The sequence below is a fragment of the Cherax quadricarinatus genome, chromosome 3, assembly GCF_038502225.1.
Source record: "Cherax quadricarinatus isolate ZL_2023a chromosome 3, ASM3850222v1, whole genome shotgun sequence".
Classification (NCBI taxonomy): Eukaryota; Metazoa; Arthropoda; class Malacostraca; order Decapoda; family Parastacidae; genus Cherax; species Cherax quadricarinatus.
The window spans coordinates 60,656,956-60,675,327 of record NC_091294.1 but is presented as its reverse complement, the minus strand read 5'-3'; the positions used below and the strand labels follow the sequence as shown (position 1 = coordinate 60,675,327).

The 18,372-nt window shown below is 46.6% G+C and overlaps 1 protein-coding gene across 1 annotated transcript in view; it reads left to right on the top strand.

Annotated features, from left to right (window-relative positions):
* LOC128706178 (neuroglian) overlaps positions 1-18,372 on the top strand; it is a gene marked incomplete in the record, with an annotated part of 1,637,481 nt that overhangs the window by 317,331 nt on the left and 1,301,778 nt on the right. Inside the window, 1 exon segment of the mRNA XM_070093335.1 lies at positions 4,827-4,904.

Genomic DNA, 18,372 nt, shown 5'->3' with positions numbered 1-18,372 from the left:
TCCAGCAGCTGTGGTACTCTGGGCTCCAGCAGCTGTGGTACACTGGGCTCCAGCAGCTGTGGTACACTGGGCTCCAGCAGCTGTGGTACTCTGGGCCCCAGAAGCTGTGGTACACTGGGCTCCAGCAGCTGTGGCACACTGGGCTCCAGCAGCTGTGGTACTCTGGGCTCCAGCAGCTGTGGTACACTGGGCTCCAGCAGCTGTGGTACACTGGGCTCCAGCAGCTGTGATACTCTGGGCCCCAGAAGCTGTGGTACACTGGGCTCCAGCAGCTGTGGCACACTGGGCTCCAGCAGCTGTGGTACACTGGGCTCCAGCAGCTGTGGTACACTGGGCTCCAGCATCTGTATTACACTGGGCTCCAACAGCTGTGGTACACTGGGCTCAAGCAGCTGTGGTACACAGGGCTCCAGCAGCTGGGGTACTCTGGGCTCCAGCAGCTGTGGTACACTGGGCTCCAGCAGCTGTGGCACACTGGGCTCCAGCAGCTGTGGTACACTGGGCTCCAGCAGCTGTGATACACTGGGCTCCAGCAGCTGTGGTACACAGGGCTCCAGCAGCTGTGGTACACTGGGCTACAGCAGCTGTGGTACACTGGGCTCCAGCAGCTGTCGTACACTGGGCTCCAGCAGCTGTCGTACACTGGGCTCCTGCAGCTGTGGTACACTGGGGTCCAGCAGCTGTGGTACACTTGGCTCCGGCAGTTGTGGTACACTGGGCTCCAGCAGCTGTGGTACACTGGGCTCCAGCAGCTGTGGTACACTGGGCTCCAGCAGCTGTGGTACACAGAGCTCCAGTAGCTGTGGTACACAGGGCTCCAGTAGCTGTGGTACACTGGGCTCCAGCAGCTGTGGTACACTGGGCTCCAGTATCTGTGGTACACTTGTCTCCAGCAGCTTTGGTACACTGGGCTCCAGCAGCTGTGGTACACTGGGCTCCAGCAGCTGTGGTACACTGGGCTCCAGCAGCTGTGGTACACTGGGCTCCAGTAGCTGTGGTACACTGGGCTCCAGTAGCTGTGGTACACTGGGCTCCAGCAGCGGTGGTACACTGGGCTCCAGTATCTGTGGTACACTTGTCTCCAGCAGCTGTGATACACTTGTCTCCAGCAGCTTTGGTACACTGGGCTCCAGCAGCTGTGGTACACTGGGCTCCAGCAGCTGTGGTACACTGGGCTCCAGCAGCTGTGGTACACTGGGCTCCAGCAGCTGGGGTACACTGGCCTCCAGTAGCTTTGGTACACTGGGCTCCAGCAGCTGTAGTACACTGGTCTCCAGCAGCTGTGGTACACTGGGCTCCAGCAGCTGTGGTACACTGGGCTCCAGCAGCTGTGGTACACTGGGCTCCAGCAGCTGTGGTACACTGGGCTCCAGCAGCTGTGGTACACTGGGCTCCAGCAGCTGTGGTACACAGGGCTCCAGCAGCTGTGGTACACTGGGCTCCAGCAGGTGTGGTACACTGGGCTCCAGCATCTGTATTACACTGGGCTCCAGCAGCTGTGGCACACTGGGCTCCAGCAGCTGTGGTACACAGGGCTCCAGCAGCTGTGGTACACTGAGCTGCAGCAGCTGTGGTACACTGGGCTCCAGCTGCTGTCGTACACAGGGCTCCAGCAGCTGTGGTACACTGAGCTCCAGCAGCTGTGGTACACTGTGCTGCAGCAGCTGTGGTACACTGGGCTCCAACAGCTTTGGTACACTGGGCTCAAGCAGCTGTGGTACACAGGGCTCCAGCAGCTGGGGTACTCTGGGCTCCAGCATCTGTGGTACACTGGGCTAAAGCAGCTGTGGCACACTGGGCTCCAGCAGCTGTGGTACACTGGGCTCCAGCAGCTGTGGTACACTGGGCTCCAGCAGCTGTGGTATACTGGTCTTTAGCAGCTGTGGTACACAGGGCTCCAGCAGCTGTGGTACACTGGGCTCCAGCAGCTGTGGTACACTGGGCTCCAGCAGCTGTGGTACACTGGGCTCCAGCAGCTGTGGTACACTTGGCTCCAGTAGCTGTGGTACACTGGGCTCCAGCAGCTGTGGTACACTGGGCTCCAGCATCTGTGGTAGACAGGGCTCCAGCAGCTGTGGTACGTTGGGCTCCAACAGCTGTGCTACGCTTGGCTCCAGCAGCTGTGGTACACTAGGCTCCAGCAGCTGTGGTACACTGGGCTCCAGCAGCGGTGGTACGCTGGTCTCCAGTAGCTGTGGTACACTGGGCTCCAGCAGCTGTGGTACACTGGGCTCCAGCAGCTGTGGTACACTGGGCTCCAGCAGCTGTGGTACACTGGGCTCCAGCAGCTGTGGTACGCAGGGCTCCCGCAGTTGTGTTACACTGGGCTGCAGCAGCTGTGGTACACTGGGCTCCAGCAGCTGTGGTACACTGGGCTCCCGCAGCTGTGGTACACTGGGCTCCAGCTGTGGTACACTGGGCTCCAGCAGCTGTAGTACACTGGGCTCCAGCTGTGGTACACTGGGCTCCAGCAGCTGTGGTATACTGGGCTGCAGCAGCTGTGGTACACTGGGCTCCAGCAGCTGTGGTACACTTGACTCCAGCAGCTGTGGTACACTGGGATCCAGCAGCTTTGGTACACTGGGCTCCAGCAGCTGTGGTACACTGGGCTCCAGCATCTGTGGTACACTGGGCTCCAGCAGTTGTGGTACACTGGGCTCCAGCAGCTGTGGTACACTGGGCTCTAGCAACTGTGGTACACTGGGCTCCAGCAGCTGTGGTACACTTGTCTCCAGCAGCTGTGATACACTTGTCCAGCATCTGTGGTACACTGCAGCATCTTGGTACACTGGGCTCCAGCAGCTGTGGTACACTGGGCTCCAGCAGCTGTGTGTACACTGGGCTCCAGCAGCTGTGGTACACTGGGCTCCAGCAGCTGTGGTACACTGTGCTCCACAGCTGGCATTGGGCTCCAGTAGCTTTACACTGGTAGCAGTTGTGGTACTGGGCTCCAGCAGCTGTAGTAGCAGCTGGTGCACTCCAGCAGTTGTGGTACAGAGGGCTCCAGCAGCTGTGGTACACTGGGCTCCAGCAGCTGTGGTACACTGGGCTCCAGCAGCTGTGGTACACTGGGCTCCAGCAGCTGTGGTACACTGGGCTCCAGCAGCTGTGGTACACAGGGCTCCAGCAGCTGTGGTACACTGGGCTCCAGCAGCTGTGGTACACTGGGCTCCAGCAGCTGTGGTACACTGGGCTCCAGCAGCTGTGGTACACTGGGCTCCAGCAGCTGTGGTACACTGGGCTCCAGCAGCTGTGGTACACTGGGCGCGAGCAGCTGTGGTACACTGGGCTCCAGCAGCTGTGGTACACTGGGCTCCAGCAGCTGTGGTACACTGGGCTCCAGCAGCTGTGGTACACTGGGCTCCAGCAGCTGTGGTACACAGGGCTCCAGTAGCTGTGGTACACTGGGCTCCAGCAGCTGTGGTACACTGGGCTCCAGCAGCTGTGGTACACTGGGCTCCAGCAGCTGTGGTACACTGGGCTCCAGCAGCTGTGGTACACTGGGCTCCAGCAGCTGTGGTACACAAAGCTCCAGCAGCTGTGGTACACTGGGCTCCAGCAGCTGTGGTACACTGGGCTCCAGCAGCTGTGGTACACTGGGCTCCAGCAGCTGTGGTACACTGGGCTCCAGCAGCTGTGGTACACTGGGCTCCAGCTATTGTAACAGTCTTGTACCTGTACTACTTTAACATTACAGTGTGTAGTGTTGTACCAGTACTACTGTAACATTACAGGTGTAATGTTGTACTAGTGCCGCTGGTACAACATTAGTGTGTACAGGTCACTATTCTTGTGAATATTATGTGTATTCTGTCACTTACGTGTGACCTGCCATCATTGTAGGGGTGACCATCTGCCACACATGGTATACACGTCAGGGATGACCATGCGTCACATGGTATACACGTCAGGGATGACCATCTGCCACACATTGTATACACGTCAGGGATGACCATTCGTCACATGGTATACACGTCAGGGATGACCATCTGCCACACATGGTATACACGTTAGGGATGACCATGCGTCACATGGTATACACGTCAGGGATGACCATCTGCCTCACATGGTATACACGTCAGGGATGACCATCTGCCACACATGATATACACGTCAGGGATGATCATTTTCCACACATGGTATACACGTCAGGGATGACCATCTGCCACACATGGTATACACGTCAGGGATGACCATCTGCCACACATGGTATACACGTCAGGGATGATCATTTTCCACACATGGTATACACGTCAGGGATGACCATCTGCCACACATGGTATACACGTCAGGGGTGACCATCTGCCACACATGGTATACACGTCAGGGGTGACCATCTGCCACACATGGTATACACGTCAGGGGTGACCATCTGCCACACATGGTATACACGTCAGGGGTGACCATCTGCCACACATGGTATACACGTCAGGGGTGACCATCTGCCACACATGGTATACACGTCAGGGGTGACCATCTGCCACACATGGTATACACGTCAGGGATGACCATCTGCCACACATGGTATACACGTCAGGGATGACCATCTGCCACACATGGTATACACGTCAGGGATGACCATCTGCCACACATGGTATACACGTCAGGGATGACCATCTGCCACACATGGTATACACGTCAGGGATGACCATCTGCCTCACATGGTTAAGGATGCTGGTCTCTAGGTCAGAGTTACTTCACTGTCCACCTTGATAAAGGCCGCTGTGTGGGGGAAACGTTGTCAGTAAAGGATCACATTATACTGCATATGTGTTTATATTTCCACTGTCCACTTTTTTAATGTTGTTGCTTTCGTTGTTTTTCAGGTGTCCGGTATCTGCAGTTTGGTACTGGAAAACTTCGATGCTCGCTGAGGGCTGCATCTCCCTCCCTCAGCATCCAAGGTAAGATTTTTTTGTTCATTCTTATCTCCTAACTTATACTCGTACAGAGAACATATAATCACCTATATGTGTTCGTAGGAGCTGGGTCTTAGCTCCTGGCCAGATTCACTTCCCCGTAGCCTCGTTGGCCCTGTTGTACCTGCTTCTAAAATTGTGTATAGAACTTACCTCCACCACTTCCTTATCTAGGTCATTCCACTACCTGACCACCCTGAGACTAAATAAATACTTCCTGACATCCCTGTGATTCATTTACATTTTTAACTTCCGGTTGTGAACCCTAGTACCTGTTTCCAGCCTCTCAAACAGCTTGTCCATGTCTAAGTCTATTAATTCTTCTGAGCATTTTGTATGCTATAATTATCATATCTCCCTTGGTTTTTCTGCTCTCCAATCTCGCTAGATTTAGTTCTGTCAGCCTCTCGCAGGTCGTGCTCCTCAGCTCTGGAACAAACCTCACTGCAGTCTTCTGCACTTTCTTCCTCATTTGACCTTCGTTCTCAGGTGTGGGTTCCATGCTGGTGCTGCATATTCCAAGATGGACTTGACATGTATAAAGGGCCTGGAATAACTGCATAATGAGATTCCTGAAGGTTGCTGTTAGACTGGCCAGGCGAGAACATTGCTTGCTGAGGTCACGGTGTCGATGTGAACCTCTGCTGATATCCCCGCCCGAGGTATGGTTTGTTTGCAATCGTGTCACTACGATTTCGTGAGTCATACCAGTCACTACTATTACTCCTTGGTCTTTCTCAGTGAAGTCTGTGTACTCACCTATTTGTAGTTGATGGGGTCGAGTCACAGCTCCTGTGTGCCTGGGTGTGCACTCACCTATTTGTACTCGCCTATTTGTGGCTGCAGGGGTCGATTTATAGCTCCTGGCCCCGCCTCTTCACTGATTGCTACTGGGTCCTCTCTCTTCCTGCTCCATGAGCTTTATCAAGCCTCGTCTTAAAACTATGTATGGTTCCTGCCTCCACTACGACACTTTCTAGGCTATTCCACTGCCTGACAACTCTATGACTGAAGAAATACTTCCTAACATCCCTTTGACTCATCTGAGTCTTCACCTTCCAATTGTGACCCCTTGTTTCTGTGTCTCATCTCTGGAGCATCCTGTCTTTGTCCATCTTGTCTATTCCGTGCAGTATTTTATATGTCGTTATTATGTCTCTCCTGACCCACCTGCCCTCCAGGGTTGTCAGGCCAATTTCCCTTAACCTTTCTGCGTAGGACAATCCCCTTAGCTCTGTGACTAGTCTTGTTGCAAACCTTTGCACTTCTTCTAATTTCTTGACGTGCTTCACTAGGTGTGGATTCCAAACTGGTGTTGCATACTCCAGTATGGGCCAGACGTACATGGTGTACAGAGTCTTGAGCAATTCCTTACTGAGGTATCGGAACGCTATCCTTAGGCTTGCCAGACGCCCGTATGCTGCAGCATTTATCTGATTGATGTGCGCCTCAGGAGATGTGCTCGGTATTATACTCACCCCAAGATCTTTTTCCCTGAGTGAGGTTTGCAGTCTTTGGCCACCTAGACTATACTGTGTCTGCGGTCTTCTTTGCCCTTCCCCGATCTTCATGACTTTGCATTTGGCAGAGTTAAATTCAAGAAGCCAGTTGCTGGACCAGGCATGTAGCCTGTCCAGGTCTCTTTGTATTCCTGCCTGATCCTTGTGAAGGCTTACTCAGCCCTGTAAAAACTTCAGTCAGTATTACTAAGGCTTCCTCCTCCTCAGGAAAATTAATGTATAGAAAAAAAATAAAAACTGACAAACATAAACACTTTATTATTTAGAAAATATAAAATATAAAACACTTAAATATGAAGTATTAATCCTACATTAAAGAAAATGAAAAATGAAAAATATAAATAATAACTGAATTCAAGGCTAATATAAAATGTATATAAAACGTGGGTGTCTGGTGTTGGTGACACTGCGTGTTGTTGAAATCGTAGCCGTTGCTGATGATGGGGGGGGGTCGCAGGTGTTGATGACAACCCACCGGCTCGTTCTTCACAGATTTTCTAGCTTTCAATAATCCTTCCAGATGACAGGAAAGCAGGTTTTCTCCACTGCAATGATGAGGGGTTATATCCTGCTACTTGCATACACAAACAGGTAAGTGGATCAAAATTCGGGACATCTCAGAACGTTAGTCCGTCTCCTTCAATTCTACTCGTTGATTGGCAGGTGACCCTCTCTGTCATCCAAGCTGGAAAGATAGACAGGTTACCCACTGCTTAAGAAATCGCTCTCCATGATAAGTACAATACCTAAAAGATGTGGTGATTATTACAACAGTCAACTTAGAGCAACACTGAAAGGACTAAGTTTATTATTGGTCAAAAGTGAAGCTTTCAACCAATAAATCCACTAGAATACAAGGCAGGTATGTACTTACAGTAGTGCTGGGAGCTGTGAGTCTAGTGATTACTGTTTGGACCGGAGCCCCACACGTCACCTTTCAGGGGGGGGGAAGAAGGAGGGGAAGGGATAGCAGGAGCTAGACTTGCCTTACCTTAACAAGTAGCCGGCAAGCAAACTATCACTTTCGGGGAGGGGGAAAAAAAGAGGGGGGGGGATAGCCGGAGCTGGACTTACCCTACCTTAACAAGTAGCCGGCAATGAAACTATTGTTACTATATCGCTACTCCTCTCTATTGAACTTTTCCCTCACACTCCCCCAAACCAAGACTTAGTCAAGGAGTATAAGAAGAATAGGCGAGGAAAAAGTTCTAACATGTGGAAGTCGCGTAAGGCACAAATCTTCTACTGACTGTCACGACTTAACCAGTCAGAGAAATAATTGGATGAACCAATGATATACACAATATGGAACTTAAAAGCCTGGAGTGCCAATGTCCACCTCAAGAGGCGACCGTTAGTTCCCTTAAAAGTTTCTAGGTATATCAAAGGTTTGTGGTCCGTTTCTAAAATGAATTCTTTTCCCAGCAAATAAAATTTAAGTTTGGAGATACCCCACACAAGGGCTAAACATTCCTTTTCTATTGTGGAGCATCTCGTTTCTGAGGGAAGGAGTTTCCGGCTTAGGAAGCATACAGGGAAGGGAGTACCATCATGGTATTGTAGTAACACCGCACCTAAGCCAGTATTGGAGGCATCAGTTCTTAAGCAAAATGTTTTATTAATATCTGGAATCTTAAGTATAGGGTCTTTCGAAAAGATACTTTTAATCTCATTAAACTTTTCCCGAGCTACGTCGGAAAGTTCAAGAGGTTCCTTCACAGACTTTTTAAGGAAGTCGGATAAGATGCCTGTAAGATCAGTAAGGTTCGGGATAAACCGTGCATAAAAATTTACAGAACCAAGAAAGCTACGCATGAGCTTCTTGGTTTTGGGGAATTTAAATTCTAATAAAGCTTTGATCTTACTGGGGAGAGGCTGCAGAGAGTTATTAGAAAGTATCAGTCCAAGATATCTAATCTTGTTATACCCAAGGAAGCATTTCTTTGGCTTGGCAGTGAGGCCATGTGAGCGTAACCTACGCAAAACTGATGTTAATGTTTGGATATGCTCGCCCCACATGGATGTCATTACGTAAATGTTATCAAAATAAACTGAAACATTTGGCATATTACCCAAGACCTTTCTCATCAGTCTCACGTAGGTAGCACAGGCAGTTACCAAACCGAAGGGCATAGTTCTATATTGCATCAGTCCTTGGTGTGTAGGAAAAGCAGTGTACTGCTTAGAAGGATCTAACATTACTTGATGATATGCCTGCGCAATATCAATCTCTGAAAAGAAGGAAGCGTCATAAAATTTGTGTAGATCGCTATCTATTAAGGGCATAGGCTCAGCATCCCACCGAGTTATAGCATTAAGGCCTCTGAAGTCAATAGCAAGTCTATATGAATTATCCTCCATCTTAACCATGACTACTGGTGAGCAATATGCAGATACTGAAGGTTCAATGATCTTTAGTTTTAATAATTTGTCTACCTCTCGGTCAAATGCATCCCTAAGGTGAACTGGAACTGGGTATAATTTTCGTTTGATAGGATTGTCCGTCACTAAGTCAATCTTATGGACTACCGTGGAGGTAACACCTGGAATATCAGTAAAGACGTCTGAAAAGTTACTCACACATTGAAGTAGTTCATGTCTCTTATGGTCATCCTAAGATTCATTAATATTAATGTTGGTTGCGCCCGATTGGTCAAGAGTCACCAAGTCATGTAGTTCTTCATCATAGTCTAAGTTAGAGGTGTCAATTACACACACCTTACATTCTTCAGTTGTCTTATCAAGTTCGTGTGGAAAAACTAAGTCAAAGTTATTAAGGCAGTTGACCGAATTTCTTCGGTAATATTTCTTAAGGATGTTGATATGATAAAGCTTAGGTTTCCCCTTGACTTCTATGAGGTAATCAACTTTCCCACAAATTTTTAATACTTTATATGGACCTTTCCATGCTACTAATAATTTATTTGACTTGATAGGCAAAAGTACCAGAACTTCATCCCCTACTTTAAAACTTCTCCTCTGACTTCTGGAATCAAAATAGGTTTTGTACTGGTCCATTGACAAGCTTAGGTTTTTCGAAACTATGTCAGAGGTCTCCTCAAGTTTGGATCTAAGGTCAAGGAGAAACTGGTAAGAAGACTGAACCTCAGCATTTACCTCCTTATTAGTCCATAAGTCATGAAGGATGGACAATGGGCCTCTGGCCTGTCTACCATAGAGAAGTTCAAAAGGTGAAAACCCCAAAGAGTCACTGGGAACTTCCCTCATGGCAAACAAAGCACAGGGTAGGTAACGATGCCACTCCATAGGTTTAAGGGAGCAAAGTTTCCTTAAAATGGACTTGAGGATCGAATGCTGGCGCTCAATCCTCCCATTACAGCTGGGATGATAGGGTGTGGTGAAGAGAGGCTTCACTCCCAGAAGTTGGTAGAGATGTTGCATTAAGTCATATGTGAATTGTGTCCCACGGTCAGACAAAATTTCTCTAGGGATGCCCACTCTGGAGAAGATGGACAAAAGGGTTTCAGCCACCTCTGTAGTAGTTATGGTCTTTAAGGGAAAAGCTTCAGGGAAACTCGAAGTATAATCAACTAATGTTAATGTATATCTATGTCCCCCAGATGAAAGTGGAGATAAAGGACCAACGATGTCAATAGCTACTCTTTCAAACGGTACCGTAAAGATAGGCATTTTGACCATAGGTACTCGCCTGGTACCTCGGGAGGATGACAGTTGGCAAACTTTACACGATCTACAATAGGTAGTGACATCTGAGGACATTTTTGGCCAAAAATAGGTTTCCCTAATTTTATTTAAGGTTTTACGATGCGAGAAATGTCCGGCCACTGGCAAGTCATGAGCCATTTTAAGAACAGTCTCTCTGCATTGACTTGGAACAACTAAGATGGAATAGTCTATCTCATCTGAATTTAATTTGAATACTGACTTGTACAAGATACCTTTTATATATTCAAATTTATATGAAAAGTTTTTCCTTTGGATAACTTGATTTTGTTTAGCGGCATTATGGCAATTCTGAAGAGAAGGGCAATTACGTTGTAAACTGACAAAGGAGTCCTTCGATATGTCTAAAGGCTTAAAGTCAGGGAAAATCAAAGGATGGACAGTAGGAGAAGCCTGGGCTTTGGTCTGAGCCCTAGTCAAGACATTTATGGTATCGGAGGTGATATCTTCACTTTCATCCAACAAGTGAACCGATGATCCTACTACCTCGCTTTCGAGAGTATCATCAATGGTTTTTAATCCCACATGAATCTCACGAGACATTGTCTCATCTGAACTTTCGAGGGGCTTCTCTGACTCTACAGGAAGAGGATCTGAAACACTTATGTCCATCTTTGGTGATGAAAGGTCAATCTCAGAAGGAAGAATGGCACCTTTTACATTACCTAGTAGCACGGAGCAAGAAGTGATGGGAGCTAGTACGGCTTCAGACCAACCTGTGAACCATTTAGACCTAATGTAACAACAGATGGTAGGAAAAGTGTCCGTACGGACCAAGTAGTCTGAGAGTATAGCAGAGGAATGAGTTTCTTTAAGGTTAGGGAACAGCTTATCAGAAATTACTATACATGTGCATCCAGTGTCTCGTAAAATGGTAGATACATTAAGTCCATTAACTGTTCCTGAACAGAAGGGTGCTTGGTCATTACAGTCTTTAAAACATCTTCCAACTTTTTAGACCTTCTTAGAGGGACAATCTGGACGTTTATGTCCCTTAACACCACACAAATGACAAACAGGAATAAAAGAAGTCATTTTACTTTCCACTAGAGGCTTTGATTTCTTAAGGTCTGATGAACCCTTGCCCTTAGGGTTCGATCCTTTTAGGTCTTTATAGGAATTGTGAGCCTCAGCATACAGGTCAGCAGCCTCAGCAACTTCCTCAGCTTTAATCAGGTTACGTTCTCTAATGAGTGTTCGTATCTGGTGAGGAAGAGCTGTCAGGAACTGGTCAGCAACCATGAAGTCTCTAAGAGATTCATAACTGTGATCAATTCCTGAACTCTCTATCCAAAAGTCGAACAAACGAAAGAGTGTTACCTGTAACTGCTGAAAGTTCTGGCCAGGCTGTAAGGTGGCATACCTGAAATCTTTCCTGTAAGAATTAGTGGTTTTTTGATATGCTTTAAGGATTGCCTTCTTCAGTAGGTTATAATTACATATGATATCCTGCGACAAAGTTGCATAGATATTCAAAGCTGTACCAGAAAATAACATTCCTAACCTGGTAGCCCAGGTGTCAGCAGGCCAATCACAGAGGGTAGCGGTATTTTCAAACCTGATAATGTATGAAGTTATGTCTTCCCCCTCTGTGAAGGGAGGTAAATTAGGTGTTGGAATATGTGCACTAGCTGCATGATGTTTAAGTACTCCTTCCTCTAATCGTTGTTGTGTCAAAGTTAACTTTTTATTCTCTAATTCAAGGCGAGATTTTTCGAGCTTGCGATCCTTTTCTCTCTCTATTAACTCAAGTTCTCTAGCTTTTTCCTCACGTTCTCTAGTTTTTTCCTCAACTTCTCTATCCTTTGCTCTTTCCTCAAGTTCTCTTAATTTAACCTGTTCCTCGTGTATCTTAGCTTGTTCCTCACGTATTTTAGCTTGTTTCTCACGTTCTCTAGCTCTTTCTTCACGATCAAGTCTATCACGCTCCTTTTTGTCTTCTCTTTCTCTTTCTAACTGTCTTGGATTTCTCTCTCAATTCTCTCTCTCTCCTTTTTCTCCTGTCTTTCAAGGTTCTCTTTCTCCTTTTTCTCTTCTCTTTCGATTCTCTCTCTCTCCTTTCCTTCATCTCTTTCCCATTCTGTCTTTCTTCTCTCTCAATTCTCTCTCTTTCAAGTCTTTCCTGGATCTTAGCACTAATGAAAGATTCTAAATTTTTCCCTGTTATTCCTAACTTACTTCCAGCGATCATCCAAAACTGGTATTCCTCCATGCTTGCAAGAATAACTTAAACTATCAGGGGAAATGAAATGGGTATTAAAGAAAATGGAGGGTTCAATTCCTGCTTCGCTCAAACTGTAAATAAACCAGAGGGCTCGATCCCTGCTTCAATTAAACAATATGTATTAATTAAAACGAAGGGTTCTATGCCGGCTCCGAGCAAACAGTAAGTAGAATGGGGTCACTTGACCATCCAATCTTCTCACCAACAAATCAAGAGTGTCCTATGACAGTTCCCTTGATATAATAAAGAGCTCAATGAAACAAATTGTCACTGGAAAATCTCGGGTCCCTAGAGTCTAATCCTCCAAAGTGTTTCAAGTTCACACAAAAATAGATGGCAGAATTAACTAGTATTCCTGCCTTGACTTGACTTACAATAAATTGAGACTATAACAATCACCAAATCTTTTAAATACCTGTACTGTAGTCCTACCATAGAGAATGATTACTCATGGCTGGTGGTAACCATCTGTGGTATGCGGCGTTGAAGTTCCAATGGTAGATTCGAGATGGAGTTGAATCTTGATTCAGTCGCATTGATCCTGGCAAGGTCGCCACTTGTGAAGGCTTACTCAGCCCTGTAACAACTTCAGTCAGTATTACTAAGGCTGGCTCCTCCTCAGGAAAATTAATGTATAGAAAAAGAATAAAAACTGACAAACATAAACACTTTATTATTTAGAAAATATAAAATATAAAACACTTAAATATGAAGCATTAATCCTACATTAAAGAAAATGAAAAATGAAAAATATAAATAATAACTGAATTCAACGCTAATATAAATGTATATAAAACGTGGGTGTCTGGTGTTGGTGACACTGCGTGTTGTTGAAATCGTAGCCGTTGCTGATGATGGGGGGGTTGCAGGTGTTGATGACAACCCACCGGCTCGTTCTTCACAGATTTTCTAGCTTTCAATAATCCTTCCAGATGACAGGAAAGCAGGTTTTCTCCACTGCAATGATGAGGGGTTATATCCTCTACTTGCATGCACAAACAGGTAAGTGGATCAAAATTCGGGACATCTCAGAACGTTAGTCTGTCTCCTTCAATTCTACTCGTTGATTGGCTGGTGACCCTCTCTGTCATCAAAGCTGGAAAAATAGACAGGTTACTCACTGCTTAAGAAATCACTCTCCATGATAAGTACAATACCTAAAAGATGTGGTGATTATTACAACAGTCAACTTAGAGCAAGACTGAAAGGACTAAGTTTATTATTGGTCAAAAGTGAAGCTTTCAACCAATAAATCCACTAGAATACAAGGCAGGCATGTACTTACAGTAGTGCTGGGAGCTGTGAGTCTAGTGATTACTGTTTGGACCGAAGCCCCACACGTCACCTTTCGGGGGGGGGGAAGAAGGAGGGGAAGGGATAGCGGGAGCTAGACTGACCCTACCTTAACAAGCAGCCAGCAATCAAACTATCACTTTCGGGGTGGGGGGGGGGAAAAAAAGGCGGGAATAGCGGGAGCTAGACTTGCCTTACCTTAACAAGTAGCCGGCAAGCAAACTATCACTTTCTGGGAGGGGAAAAAAGGGGGGGGGGATAGCGGGAGCTGGCCTTACCCTACCTTAACAAGTAGCCGGCAATGAAACTATTGTTATTATATCGCTACTCCTATCTATTGAACTTTTCCCTCACAATCCTCGACCATTTTAATTCTCCTCAATAACTTCACATCATCTGCAAACAAGGGCACTTCTAAGTCTATCCCTTCCATTATGTCATTCACATATACCAAAAACAGCACAGGTCCTAGGACTGACCCATGTGGAACCCCGCTTGTCACAGGTGCCCATTCTGACACCTAATAATGTACCATGACTCGTTGCCTCTGTCAGATATTCTCTGATTTATTGCAGTGCCTTTCCTGTTGTGTGTGCCTGATCCTCTAGCTTTTGCATTAACCTCTTGTGAGGAACTGTGTCGAAGGCCTTCTTGCAGTCCAAGAAAATGCAGTCTATCCATCCAGTAGGTTTGTGTGACGTTCCCTGAAACAGCATTGGTTGTTGATTATACGCTTGTTTCTTTCCAGGTGCTCCACCACTCTCCTCCTGATGATTTTCTCCATGATTTTGCATACTATACACGTTAGTGATAAAGATATGTAGTTTAATGTCTCGTCTCTCTCTCCTTTTTTAAAAATTGGGACTACATTTGCTATCTTCCGTACCTCAGGGAGTTGCCCAGTTTCAGTGGATGTGTTGAAGATCTTTGTTAGTGGCACACACAGCATCTCTGCTCCCTCTCTAAGGACCCTCGGAGACATGTTGTCTGGTCTCAACGCCTTTGAGGTATCAGGTTCATATAGCAGCTTCTTCACCTCCTCCTCGGTTATGTGTACCTCATCCAGCATTTGTTGGTGTGCCTCCCTGTACTGAATTCCTGAAATCCTACCTGTTTCCACTGCAAATACATCTTTAAATCTCATATTGAACTCCTCACATACCTCTTGGTCGTTTCTTGTGAACTCCAGACCATTCTTCCTCAGTCTGATTACCTGGTCCTTGACTGTTGTTTTCCTCGTGATGTGGCTATTCAACAGCTTCAGGTCAGACTTGACTTTCAATGCTATATCATTTTCATATTGTCGCTGAGCCTCCCTTATTTTCTGTGCATATTCGTTTCTGGCTCTTCGGTTGATCTCTTTATTTTCCTTGGTCCTTTGTCTTCTGTACTTTTTCCATTCTCTAGTGCACCTAGGTTTTGCCTCCCTACACCTTTGGGTGAACCAAGGGTTCATTCTTTTCTTCTCATTATTTATGTTTCCCTTGGGAACAAACCTCTCCTCTGCCTCCTTGTCAAATAGTTCATTTCTTTTTCTGGTTTTCCTGTCAGTTCTCTCTTCCACTGAACGTCTTGCAAGAAGTTCCTCATGCCTGTGTAGTCCCCCCTTTTTGAAGTTTGCTTTTTCCCAACCTATTCATGCTTCTCTCTCCACTTGTAGCTCAACTATGTACTCAAAGCTCAGAACCACATAATCATTAGCTCCAAGGAGCCTTTCATACGTGATATCAATGTCCGAACTACTCAAGGTGAATACAAGGTCCAGTCTTGCTGGATCATCCTCACCTCTCTCTCTGGTAGTATCTCTAACATGTTGATGCATGAGGTTTTCCAGTACCACATCCATCATCTTGGCTCTCCATGTTTTAGGACCCCCATGGGGCTCCAGGTTTTCCAAGTCAGTCTCCTTGTGATTGAAATCACCCATAACTAGTAACTTTGTGCCCCCCATGGGAGCTCTTCTTGCCACCTTGGTTAGTGTGTCAACCATTGCTCTGTTGCTCTCGTTGTATTCTTCTCTTGGCCTCCTGCTTCTGTGCCACTTCTTGCACTTATTTGTTATTCCGTCTGCATTTGTATAACAAACCTTCAACTTCTTTTCTGAAACTGTGGTCTGGGGAGTTACATTGGCATTGAGAAAGTGGGAGACCTGATAAGGAACTATGGGCAGTTGCTGTGAGGGTGGAGTTTGTAATGAGGTGGGTGGGGGCATTGGATATGGCATGTGTGTTTTGGGTTGTCCTGGTTGGGGAGGATGTATTTGATGTGAGGGAGCATGTATTTGATCTTCCTCCTAAGTCTGGGTTCTCCTGTCCAATTCCATCTTCACCTCTCTTTCCTCCTTTTGTCTTTGTACCATCTCTTTCAGTTTCTGCCTTTCTTCTTGTGTTCTGTTGTGGTCGAGATACATCTGGTATGCCGACATGTCCCTTAGCCTTGCTTTCTCCTGCAGGATCCTGTTTTGAGTCGATTCTGCCTTGAAAGTCACTTTGACTGGCCGGGTTCTTCATGCAAACCCTCCTATTCTCTGAAAATTTGCCATCTGGGTCATGTCATCTTCTCCTATTGCTTTTGTGATGTTTTTGATTGCATTTTTCTTCCCTTGTCTTCTTGCTTCATAAGTTTCCCCTTCAACCTCCTGGAGCCCATAAACAAAGACAGACTTCTCCCTCTCATTCTTCCACTGCATAACCCTATGTATCCCCCCTGATTCGATTTAGTTGCCTCCATTGCAGCTTTCCTTTCTTCAGTTTCTTCACTATCTGTTGTCCTTGGGCCCGGTAGCCTGTCATTTTCCCTTCTCAGCTTTCCCTGGGCTTTGTTGTGGTCTGTGCCTCTACATATAGCTTAGCTCTTTAATTTTTCTACAGTCCCCTCGATTGCTACTGATGTGATGCTCTCTTTTTCTCGGGTTCCATGATGGTCTGATAGGGCCTCTGCATATATTTTCACTCCTTCGTTCCCTACAGTCCCCTTATTTGTGACTTAGATAGTGGTCTCTGATATAATTCCCAAATTGTTCTTTAGTTCTTTAGACTGTTTCAGATTTTTCAATTCCTCTTCTAATTTCTGTATCTTAGCCTCTGCTGCTGTGACTTGCATCTCCCACTTCATGCTTTCTGCATCTATCCTCTCATCTATTCTCATGCTAAGTTCTACGAGCTTTTTTCCCTGCTCATGTTCCCTTTTCATGAGCTCTGCTGCCCAATCTTCCTTCACAGACTCATCCCCCAGTCTCCTGGTTTTCCTTCCTGCTCTCTGGCAACCCATTTTTTTTTTGTTTTGGTTATGCAGAATGAAAAACTTATGTAATTGTGTGTGTTTGTTTTGTGGTGTGTTTGTCTGAGTATGTGGGGGGAAAGGAGGGAGAGGAGAGAGAAGACTGGAGACAGTGGTGAAACGAAAGAGGGGTGGGGAGGGGGAATAAGGGGGGAATATGGGGAGAGAGAAGGAGGGAGAAGCAAAGGGGGAGACAGATTGGGAGAGGGAGAGGGGGAAAGAGGGAGAGGTTGGGGAGAAGGAGGGTGAAAGAGAGAGGGGAAGGATCAGTGGAAGGAGTGGGAAATAGGTGGGGTGAGGGTGCTGGGGGGGTGAGGGTTCTGGGGGGGGGGGAGTGTGTGTGTCAGCATTTATATTTATTTATTTATTTATTTATTTATTTGAACATGATACAGAGAAGTACAAGGAATACAATTTTTAAAGTGCAGCATGTCAAAGCCTCTTGTTTGCAAAGCATTATGGGCAGGCTTAACATTAACTTAAGATTAACTAATATGTGAGAATGTGTGTGTGTTTGTACTCACCTAATTGTGGTTGCAGGGGTCGAGACTCAGCTCCTGGCTCCACCAGGAGTGTGTGTGTGTGTGTGTGTGTGTGTGTGTGTTTGTGTTTGTGTGTGTGTGTTTGTGTTTGTGTATGTGTGTGTGTGGGACTATGTGAGGGTGTAAACCATACCCCCGGCCGGGATTGAACCCGCGGTCATAGAGTCTCAAAACTCCAGCCCATCGCGTTAGCCACTAGACCAGCTAGCCACAATAAGATTCATCCAACTAGGTATATTTCTACACCATAGGAAGGTTAGCACAGGCACCTCTGTGACCACAAATGCAAGTTTTTACAGACGAATCTCCAGCTAGCGTGGCCGTGACGAACTCTAGCTCAAGTCCCTTCACTGCCGTCAACATGACTTAAGAAATCGTAATGACACGATTGCAAATAAACCATACCCCCGGCCGGGATTGAACCCGCGGTCATAGAGTCTCAAAACTCCAGCCCATCGCGTTAGCCACTAGACCAGCTAGCCACAATCGTGTCATTACGATTTCTTAAGTCATGTTGACGGCAGTGAAGGGACTTGAGCTAGAGTTCGTCACGGCCACGCTAGCTGGAGATTCGTCTGTAAAAACTTGCATTTGTGGTCACAGAGGTGCCTGTGCTAACCTTCCTATGGTGTAGAAATATACCTAGTTGGATGAATCTTATTGTGGCTAGCTGGTCTAGTGGCTAACGCGACGGGCTGGAGTTTTGAGACTCTATGACCGCGGGTTCAATCCCGGCCGGGGGTATGGTTTATTTGCAATCGTGTCATTACGATTTCTTAAGTTATGTGAGGGTGTGTTTAAGTGTGTGAAGTAGACGGTGGGATAGTGTTATGGTGTATGAGAGTGTATGTGGTGTCTGCCACGTGGTCTACAGTGCTCTATCTGTCCTC